This window comes from Delphinus delphis, chromosome 14 (assembly GCF_949987515.2).
Source record: "Delphinus delphis chromosome 14, mDelDel1.2, whole genome shotgun sequence".
NCBI classification, from domain to species: Eukaryota; Metazoa; Chordata; class Mammalia; order Artiodactyla; family Delphinidae; genus Delphinus; species Delphinus delphis.
In genome coordinates this window covers 18,707,615-18,717,350 of record NC_082696.1, presented here as the reverse complement: position 1 = coordinate 18,717,350, position 9,736 = coordinate 18,707,615, and positions in this window count along the sequence as shown.

Below are 9,736 nucleotides of genomic sequence, written 5' to 3'. Positions count from 1 at the left end.
AAAGAGGAAAAAGAACTCCAAGAGAAATTTAGAAAGCAGAACAAAAATTTTTAAAAGAGAGGGAGAGAAAGAGAAAGAAAACAAGCCAGTCAAAAAGAGGGGATATATGCATACGTGTTGCTGATTCACTTTGCTATACAGTAGAAACTAACACAATACTGTAAAGCGACTATACTCCAATAAAAATTGTTTTAAAAAGCCAATCAATTTTTCAGGTAGTTATGAGAATTTTATCTGTTTGTTTAAAAAGAAAATAGTACTTTTATAAAATGGAACAAAAAGCAAAGAAGAGTTCTTGGAAATAAAATATATGATTGCAAAAATAAGAGAAATCAAGAGAAAATCATTCAGAAAAAAGAGCCTTCCCCAAAAATGAAATATAGTGTTAAGTGTGATAAATTAGATTATATTTTCAGAAAATATTTCTTCCTTTTCCCCCATAGAGTAGAGCATATTTTCCCACTCCACTGATGTTGGGCTAGGACTACAAGACCAAAAGAGTGTGTATAGAAGTGAGTGTGTTGTTTCCAAACCACAGTCTTAAGAGGCACATGAGTTTCTCTTTGCTTTATTGAACATCTGTCATTTGAGAAGTCACTGGTCTAAGGAAGATATGAAGTACATGGAGCAGATGACCCTGATCTGCCAACTCCAGCTGACTCTGGTCAAACCTTATGGAGCCCCAGCCAACTATGGACTAATGAACAAGAAAATGAATGCTTGTTTTTGCATAACACTGAGCTCTAGAGAAGTTTGTTATGCAACATTATTGTAGTAATAACTAATGTAAAATAAAAATCAAAAGAAACAAAAAACATTCCATCCCAGATTTTAAATGACCAGATAATAGAAGTTTCACAATGAGAGAAAAAGAAGTTAAAGAGGGAGAATTTAGAAAAGAAATAATACAAGAAAATTTCCCAGAACTGAGTGACAAAAATTTGCATATTGAAAGGGTCCAGTGATTACAAAAGGATCTACCCCAAGGCAAATCTTATGAAATTTCAGAATATCGAGAATAAAGAGGAGAATAAAACTTTCCATACAAAATAAATAGGTTACATATGAAAACATGTTGATCAGAATGGCATTGGACTTGATAAAGCAATGCCAAAATTAAGAATTCAATAAGCAAATGCCTTTGAAATTAAAATTGAGAGAGTAAAAATTCTAATATAGACTCATATAACTATTCAAACATTAAATCAAATGTAAGGGTACAGTAATAGCATTTTTAGGCATGTAAGGGCTTAAATATTTATTTTCAAAGCAACTTTTCTCAAAAAGTTATTAAAGAATATGCTCCAGTTAAGATGAGGTAGACTTGGGATCCAAGATGTCAGAACTCCAACATATAGGAGAAGTGAAGAAAAAAATCCAGAATAACAGCAAAGGAAAGTTCCAGAACAGCTGTGCAGCCAGTCTAAAAACTCTCAGTCCAAGTTAGAGTAAAGCTCCAGGATGAATATCTTCATGGAAAATCATGGAGCTAATAGTTTACCTGATACTATTGTATGAGAGATTTTACAGGTCTTTTTGAGAGTTTGGAGGAGATATCAAAATAAGGACATAGAACATAAAGAAAAAAAATTAAATGAGACATTATAAGTCACAGGAAGAAACCAAGATCCTTTTGAAAGGACTGGGGTTTCCTTGAGTATATTTGCACACATAATATTTTTTACTTCATATTTGAATTATGCACAACACATGACTTAGTTTGAATTTCTTCAAAGCTAACCTAAAGATAATGTTTCAAGTGTGAGTAGTTTATTCGGAAAGTAAAGGAGACACTGGCAAGGGAAAGGGGAGGTGAGAGGAAAGGAAAGAAAGTAAAGGAGACACTGGCAAGGGAAAGGGGAGGTGAGAGGAAAGGAAAGAAAGTAAAGGAGACACTGGCAAGGGAAAGGGGAGGTGAGAGGAAAGGAAAGAAAGTAAAGGAGACACTGGCAAGGGAAAGGGGAGGTGAGAGGAAAGGAAAGAAGCTCACAAAACAAGGGAAACCAAAAAGTAACTGCAAACTGTCTTCTGCACCCCATAAGGCTTCATACCATCAAAATAACTTTAAAACCTACTTTTTTCACTCAACATTATACTTTTGAAGATTCCTCCATGTATTCATGTTTCATTTATTTTATCTCTTGTGAGTTATCCCACTATGTAAATACATGAATCATAGCTTATTTATGTATTCTTTTTGTTGCTTTTATTTTTTCCATATTACAATGATGCATTGTACATGACTTCTTGTGAACATTTATAAAAGGTCGAGTTTTGTTTTGTTTTCCGTTTTTGTTTTTAGCATAGATATTGAATTATTAGGTGTGATGGTTAATTTTATGAGTCAACTTGCCTAGGCTACAGTACCCAGATATTCGTCAAACATGTCTGGATGCTGCTTTGAAGGTATTTTTTAGATGAGATAAGCATTTAAATCAGTAGCCTTTGAGTAAAGCAGGTTACCCTCCATAATGTAGTTGGGCCTCATTTAAACAGTTAAAAGCCTTAAGAAAAAGACTGACCTCCCCTGAGGAAGAGGGAATTCCATCAGCAGACTGCCTTCAGACTTAAGCTGCAGCGTCACCTCTTCCCTAGGTCTCCATCCTGCCAGCCTTCCTTACACATTTTGGACTTGCCAACCTCTATAAACGTGAAGTAAGGCAATTTCTTAAAATTAAAGAATCCCTCTCTCTCTCTCTTTATATTTATAGTGTATATGAGTCATAATTGCTCCACATCTTTGCCAACAATTGGTATTGTAAGCACTTTTTAATTTTAGTCAATCTAGAAAGTGTGAAAAGATTTCACATTGATTTATGGTTTAAATTATCATTTCCCTGGTGACTAATGAGGCTGGTCATATTTGCATATGTTTGTTGGCTATTTGAATCCTCTTTTGTGAAATATCTTTTCAAGTCTTTTTCTCTCTTTCCTCTGTTTTGTCATATGTGTTTTCATAATAAGTTTTATAAATTATATGTTTCAAAATTGAGCTTTTTAAAATTTTATAGCACATATATTTCCCTATTCTGTTAACTTACCTTGTACTCTCCTATTGGCTTTTTTTTAAAATAAATTTATTTATTTATTTTTATTTTTGGCTGCGTTGGGTCTTTTTTGCTGCACCCGGGCTTTTCTCTAGTTGCAGTGAGCAGGGGCTGCTCTTTGTTGCGGTGCATGGGCTTCTCATTGGGTGGCTTCTCTTGTTGCAGAGCACGGGCTCTAGGCATGCAGGCTTCAGTAGTTGTGGCACGCGGGCTCAGTAGTTGTGGGTTGCGGGCTCTAGAGCGCAGGCTTAGCAGTTGTGGCCCACGGGCTTAGTTGCTCCGCGACATGTGGGATCTTCCCAGACCAGGGCTCAAACCCTTGTCCCCTGCATTGGCAGGCGGATTCTTAACCACTGTGCCACCAGGGAAGCCCTCCTATTGGCTTTTTTAAGGACAATTTTCTAAGTTTTATGTAGTTTTAGCATATTTTCCTTTGTCATGACAGTTTTTGTGACTGCTTTAAAAATCCTAACTTATTCTAAAATCATAAAGATATTTTCCTATGTCATGTTCTATAACAGTGCTGTCTGAAATAGAACTTCCATATGATCCAGAAATCCCACTTCTGGGTATATTTCCAAAGGAAATGAAAACAGGATATCACAGAGATACCTGCATTCCCATATTTAGCGCAGTGTTATTCAAATAGCCACAATGTGAAAACAACCTAAGTGTCCATCAGGGGATGAATGGATAAAGAAGATGTGGCATATATATACAACAGAATATTATTCAGCCATGAGAAAGAAGGAAATCCTATCATTTGTGACAACATGGATGGACCTTGAGGGCATTATGCTAAGTGAAATGAGTCAGAGACCAAGAAAGACTGCGTGGTGTTACCTATATGTGGAATCTAAAAAGGTCAAACTCATAAAAACAGAATATAATGATGCTTGCCAGGGGCTGAGGGTGGAGGAAATGGGGAGATGTCAAGATGGACAAGTTCTGGGGATCTAATTGTAAGGTCGGATCTTAACAAACGGCACCACGAAACAGAGGAAAGCTTCAAGTGAGCTTTATTAGGGAGCGCTCCCGGGCGAGGTTCACTGGTCCGAGAGAAAGGGGCCGGAGAAGTCGCGCCCGGGCGAGGGTTGGGCAAGATTTTATAGGGGAAGAAGGGAAAGGGGGGTGGTGAATCTGGGAGGGCGCAGGGTATTCCTTATTTGGTGGTCTTTTCGGGTATCCTGGGGGACCGTTAGTCCCGCCCCTCGAAAGGCGGGAAGGCTGGGCCGGGTTCAAAGTCCCCAGGTCAGTTCCTGGAACTGGGTGGTCCAGATTGTCTCCAGGGCAGTTTCTGGAACTGGGTGGTCCGGAGAATTTCGGTCTGATGCAACCTGTGAATCTGATTGTGTTCCCCTGCCTCGGGCCAGTTGGCCTTACACTAATGTACAGCATGGTGACTATAATTAACAATACTGTATTATATATTTGAAAGTTGCTGAGAGTAAATCAGATGTTCTCACCACAAAAAAGAAATGGTAATTAAGGGATGTGATGGAGGTGTTAGTTAAGGCAATGGTGGTAATCATTATGCAGTGTATATAAGGGTATCAAATCAGCTCAGTATACACCTTAAACTTACACAATGTTATATGTCAATTTTATCTCAATAAAGCTGGAAGAAAATAAAGAAATTTCTGCAATGATAGAATGTGCGTTAACCAATACAGTAGCCACTAGGCCACATGTGGCTATTAAGCACTTAAAATATAGCTGGTGAGACTAAGGAAATACTTGTAATTTTTTATTTAATTTTATTTAATTTAAATTGAAATTTACATGTGGCCAGTGGCTGCCATACTGGATAGAAATCATTCAGTTATGTTCTCAGACTATAATAGGATTAAACTAGAAATCAGTAACAGAAAAATAGTTGGGAAATCCCAAAATATTTGGAAATTAATATACTTCTAAATAATACATGGGTCAAAGAAGAAATATCAAGATACATTTTTAAATATTTTGAAGTAAATAAAAGAAAACACAATTTATCAAACTGTAGGATGCAGTGAAAGCAGTGCTTAGAGGTAAATGTACAGGATTAAATTCATATGTTTGAATAGAAGGAAGATCTAAAACCTAATCTACCTTAGCAAACTAGATACAGTAAATTAAGCCTAAAGCTAGAAGAAAAATAATAAAAACTAGAGCAGAAATCAATGAAATTAAAAATAGGAAGTCAATAGAGAAAAATGAATAAAACCAAAAGCTAGTTCCTTGGGGAAAAAAATCAGCGAAATCCATACATCTATCCTCACTAACCAAGGAAAAAATAAACAAATGACTGATACAATAAGTGAAAGAGGAATCATTGCTACAGAACCCATAAAAAGAACAATAAAGGAATACTATGAACAATTCTATGGCCACGGATTTGATGATTTAGGTGAAATGTTCCTTAACAGACCCAAACTAGCAAAACCCACATAAGGTGAATTAGATAACCTGACTATCCACGTATCTATTAGGGAAATGAATCGATAGTTAATAAACTTCCAAAAGGTAAAGCACTAGATCCATAGTTTCACTGGTAAATTCTACTAAATATTTAAGGAAGAAATAATACCAAGCCTCCACAATCTCCTACAGAAAATAGAAGCAGAGGGACAGTTTCTATCCCATTCTATAAGTCCAGAATTATCCTAATATGCATTCCTGATAAACTGATATAAATAATTGAACAGATAAATAAATGGGAGAAAAGACAAATCTACCATGCAGAAGAATTCCAAATAATTTATGTCGTGATTCTGCCCTCAGGGAGGTGGAGCACATCTCCCCACTCCTTAAGTGCTGGTTATTCACAGCAATTTCATTCCAAAGAGAACAATATGGAAAGGGAGGTGAGTGGCTGGGGGCAAGCCTTTGCAGAGAAGAAATCTGAAAAACATTACCTCAGCCAAGTGATCAAGATTAACATCAACAGTGGTAAGTCGTGATACAATGTACCCTTGACCTATGAGATTGGCACTGGACCTTTGTGGTCTTCCTATCCCCAAACACATAACTCAAAATTTAGTCATGAAGAACACATCAGATGGTGCCAATTAAGGCACATTCTACAAAATATAGCTGACACTTAACATCAGTGGGGGTGGGCCGCCAACCCTCCTCACAGTGGAAAGTCCAAGTATAACTTATGGTCGGCCTTCTGCATCCACCATTCCAATTAACTGCAAATCATGTAGTGCTGCAGTATTTGCCACTGAAAAAAAATCTGCGTGTAAGTGGACCTGCACAGTTCAAACCCCTGTTGTTCGAAGGTCAACTGTACCTAGCCAGTTCTCCTCAAAATCGTTAAGGCCATCAGAAACACGGAAAGTCTAAGAAGCTGTCACAGCCAAAAGGAGCCTAAGGAGACATGTTCACTAAATGTAATGTGGTATCCTAATGAGATCCTGGAACAGAAAAAGGCATTAAGTCAAAACGAAGGGTATCTGAATAAAATATAGACTTTAGTTAATTGTATCAATATCAGTTCATTAATTGTGACAAATGTACCATAATAATGTAAGATATTAGCAACAGGGGAAAGCAGGTGAGGTATATAGGAACTCTCTGTACTATCTTTGAACTTTTCTATAAATCTAATACTATTCTGAAATGAAAAGTTTATTAAAAAAAACTTAATGGGGGGACTTCCCTGGTGGTGCAGTGGTTAAGAATCCTCCTGCCAATGCAGGGGATAAGGGTTCCATCCCTGGTCTGGGAAGATCCCACATGCTGCGGAGCAACTAAGCAGGTGCGCCACAACTACTGAGCCCATGTGCTGCAACTACTGAAGCCCACGCGCCTAGAGCCCATGCTCCACAAGAGAAGCCACTGCAATAAGAAGCCTGCACACTGCAACGAAGACCCAACGCAGCAAACACACACACACACAAAAACTTAATGCGGATATGTTGAAAACTTCCCCTCAAAAGCTGGGTTGCCTACTCTCTCCAATTTTATTCAAAATTTTATTGGCAGTCCTAGCCAGTGAAATAAAATACGAAAAACAAGATGTATAAGGGTTGAAAAGTAAGAAAAAAACAATATGTTTCTACACATAGAAAATGCAATTCTATAAAATTTTAGAATGATCAGGGTCATTGAATCTAAACTCATTCTACACAAATCAACTTTATTTTTATTTTTATAAACCAACTACACACAATTCAAGACCTCTTCATATGATGGAAAGGTGTTAAGACTTACATAAATGATAGCTATACCATGTCAATATTTTTGAAGGCTCGATGTTTTCAATTTTCCTCAAATTGATCTACAGACTCAATGCAACTCCAACACAAGTACCAGCAGGTGTGTTTGTGAAGATTGAGATGCTGATTCTAAGATGTATATGGAAATGCAAAGAAACAAGAATGGCTATAACAAATTTGAAAAAGAATTACAGAATGAGAGGTTTGATTTGCCAGAAAAGAAGGCTTATAATAAAGCTACATTAATTAAGGCAGTTAAGAATTGGTGAAAGCACAGACACATAGACTAATGGAAGAGAAGAGAGCGTAGAAACAAACCCAATCTTATATAAGCGCTCAAACTAAGACTAAGGTGGCACTGCAGAGGAATGAGAAAGGGTGGTCTTTTCAATAAACAGTCCTGGGACCATTGGTTATCCACATGGTAAACAAATGCAACTTGGCACCTACTTTCAATATTTCCTTTAGGGTAGGCCTGCTGATTGGTGTAGCTTTTATTCTTCATTCAATGATTACTCATTAAATGGCATTTTCCTATTTTACTCATAAAATTTATAACTATCTGAAATTATTTTATTTATTTAATTGCTCTTTAATTACCTATCTTGTTTCCAGTACAGTATAAGGCCCTTGAGAGGAAGAATCTTCTCTATTCTGCTCATATCATTGTACTTGGAGTATCTAGAACATTTCCTGGCACCATCAGAAGCTTTTTAATAAATAAATGAATGTGTAAGTCTGCCAGGGAAATTCAGAGTGAAAAGAGCAGGCACTTGAATGAAGAGGAGTTTAGTTGGGAGAGCCTGGGGCGGGGTCAAGGGTTGGAATATATTCCAGATGGAGAGTATAGCATGCACAGAATGTGAATAAATGTGAGAGGGTATCACAGGGTGACTTTCTAAATGGGCCATCCCTATAGGCAGTAAATGGACATGTTTGTTTAGAACAGTTTTATTTATTCAGTCACAAGTCTCAGATTACTTGTATTATTTTCCCTTCATTTTATGTATGAAAAACAACTTGTTTCCCCACGAAAATAGCTCAGGATCCTAAGACTTATTCATTCTACCCACCCAACCATCAACTTTTTCCAATCTAGGGCTGCACAAGCAGACGCTGCTCTGCTTACTTACATTACTTGGCATTATTTAAATCAATAGTTCTTTAAGTCAAGTGTGTGTGCCATGCTCACCTAGGTTTCTTGTTTTTTTGTTTTTGTTTTTTGTCGTTGTTGTCTAATACAGCTTTCCAGGCTCTCCTTTTGATAAAAGATTAAAAGAGAATGTCTGCGTAGGTTAGATAGCTAGCTCCCCAGGTGTCTTAGCTCTGGCTGATATAACAAAGTACCATCAGCTGAGCGGCTTAAACAACAATTGATTTCTCACAGTTCTGAAATTGGAGAAGTCCAAGATCAAGCAGCCAGCTTCAGTGTCTGGTGAGACCCACTTCCTGGTTCATAGGCCACTGTCTTCTTGCTGTGTCCTCTTTTCCAAGGGCACTAATCTCATTCATGAGAGCTCTACCTTCATGACCTCTGAAAGGCCCACTTCTTAATCCTGTCATATTGGGGGCTGGGATTTAAACATTCAAATTTGGGGGACAGAAACATTCAGTCCATAACATCAAGTGAGTCAGATACAAAGCAAATGTGGGAACTACTGAATTCTAATCTAAACCCTTACTGATCAAAGTGTGGTCCACTCACAGCATTCACATCACCTGGGAACTTATCTGAAATTCTAAATCTCAGCCTCCAGGCCCCATACACTTAATCTGCACTTTTACAAGATCCTAGATGATTCATATGAACTTTTAAGTTTGAGAAGTAAGTACTGATCCAAACCACTGTGCACCTAAACCTGCAGCATTAGCATCACCTAGGAACTTGTTTGAAATGCAAATTATCTGGCTCCACCCCAGATCTACTGAATCAGAACCTCTCTGGATATGGGCCTACTGTGCAATCTGTTGTAACAAACCCTTAACACTCAAGTTTGAGAACCACCAGATCCAAGCCGTTATCCTTCCTTTAGCTGGGACCATTTCTACTTTTAAATCATTTACCACATGTGATTTTTAGCACCACAATTCTATTTTTAATGCCAGTGGAAACCTAGGAGGGTTAAAGAAAAAAAATAAAAGCCATAAAAATTTATGGTAATACGTATGTATGGGACAATATGCTGCACTTCTGGCAGTAATTGGAAGATTTCCTCTTTCCCCAAGCTGGTGATGTACTGGATGGGCTCTAGCTGAGTGAGCATAAAAGCCATAAGCTATTTGGCCATAAAACGTCCTTAGAGACATATCCAGGATTTTTCAGTAGCTATTCTATTGAAGGTTTTCCTCCCACCTTGACTTCTAAATTTTAAAACTTCTTCACTTCTGAAAAAACATTTTTCAATGATTGTCAGAGTGAGGACAGGGTGAGCAGCCACCTGAGTTTATTTAAGGAAGCTACCAGAGGCTATCAACTCCAGGTGT